This window comes from Odocoileus virginianus, chromosome 7 (assembly GCF_023699985.2).
Source record: "Odocoileus virginianus isolate 20LAN1187 ecotype Illinois chromosome 7, Ovbor_1.2, whole genome shotgun sequence".
NCBI lineage: Eukaryota > Metazoa > Chordata > Mammalia > Artiodactyla > Cervidae > Odocoileus > Odocoileus virginianus.
This window is the reverse complement of record NC_069680.1, coordinates 41937727-41939406: the sequence shown is the minus strand read 5'-3', so window position 1 is coordinate 41939406 and position 1680 is coordinate 41937727. Positions and strand designations below refer to the sequence as shown.

The 1680-nt window shown below is 43.1% G+C and overlaps 1 non-coding gene across 1 annotated transcript; it reads left to right on the top strand.

Annotated features, from left to right (window-relative positions):
* The first annotated feature begins 1343 nt into the window (after nt 1-1343).
* On the top strand, nt 1344-1447 carry LOC139036166 (U6 spliceosomal RNA). Its single transcript, XR_011488898.1, has one exon. It is a non-coding gene; the product is annotated as a U6 spliceosomal RNA (small nuclear RNA).
* Nucleotides 1448-1680: the final 233 nt, after the last annotated feature.

Here is a 1680-nt window from a genome sequence, read left to right as displayed (position 1 = left end):
TCCTGACCCAGGGATTGAACCCGTGTCTCCTGCATTGGCAGGAGGATTCTTTACCACTGAGCCACCAGGGAAGCCCTTATCAGGCTCAAACCCTATGTTCCTGCTTCTCAAAACAGTGATCAAAACTGGTCGTTAATCATCCTGGAATTGCCTAGAGTATTTCCTCCCCAGTGCCCACTGGAGTGGGTAGCCTTCCCCTTCTCCAGGGGATCTTCCCAACCCAGGGATCAAACCCAGGTCTCCCACATTGCTGGTGGAGTCTTTACCAACTGAGCTTTGAGGGAAGCCCCCAGTGCCCACAGCTTCTCATATATTCACATGAATTTCCAGCCCATGGGAGACTCCTTTTGGTAAACAAGTTTTTCTTTGAAAAATGCAAACAATACTTTAAGATGTAGGTAGGCTGTCTCAGTCCTTAATACCATCATACAAATCAGTTTAGTGCCCCTTTAAAATCTCTTCCTGAAGTAAAGGCATTTTTCCAGAATGAAGGAAAGGTGGTGAGAATCAGGAATTTGAAGCCTCGGTTCTGAAGGCAGAGGGTTAGAGAGAGAAATCTAGACGGGTACTGCAGTAATGGCCAGGGGGCCGGTTTGAGAATCCTGAGTCGTGAAAGAGGGAAATTCGGGATGTGAGAGCAGGGTCTAGAAGGCATCGTTCATAGCGGTGCAGGTGAAGGTACCTGAAGATTTCAGGGGCTGCTGGGCATCATTAGCATTGAACAGGATTAACTTCCAGATTCTCAACTTCCATTTCAACTGCTTTCCAAGAACTTTTTTGCTGGAGGATCCATATGAGTTCTGCTTCAGAAAGTAAAGACAAACTTCTACTCATCTGGAGCCTCACTCTGGGCATACAGTCTCACTCTGGTTTCAAGACATATAGAAATCTCCTGGGCATCACCCCAGAGATGATTTCAGAGCACATTGTTCCAGAGAGGGAGCCTGGTAAGCACAAAGCAAGCAGAAACAGACTGCATCTTGTTTCTCTAGGTTTCAAACTCGTGCCAAGTACTGTGTCTTGTCTCTCTCAGAGTTTCAATGAAAGAGTGAGAAGGTTATCACACAGATAAAGTGTGTGTATGAATATGTCTATTGAAATTGAAACTGAAGTCTGATAGTTTCTAATAGTAATTCTGGTTTGGCAGCCCAATTTGATAAAAATGGGTTTGACTAAGGTCTGTGGATATTTTTTTGTAAATCTAACATAGATTCTTCTGCTTAAGGTTTTGGCCAAAATAAATTTGAAATGTGTGTACAGTATACAGAAATTTAGAAAATACGATCTTTCCAAGTATTTCAGCATGTGAGAGCTTTAGATGTCCTCTTTTGAAACACACAAGAGTGTTTGCTTTAGCAGCACATATACTAAAATTGGAATAATACAGAGATTAACATGGCCCCTGCACAAGGATGATACTTAAATTTGTGAAGCACTCCATGTTTTTATTTATTTTCAAGGAAGCAATGGAGAAACAGACATAGAGAACAGACTTATGGGCATGGGGAGAGGGGAGGAGAGGGTGAGATATATGGAGAGAGTAACATGGAAACTTACATTGCCATATGTAAAATAGATAGCCAACGGGAATTTGCTGTGTGTCTCAGGGAACTCAACAGGACTGTGTTATCAACCTAGAGGGGTGGGATAAGGAGGGAGGTTAAAGAAGGCAGGGACATG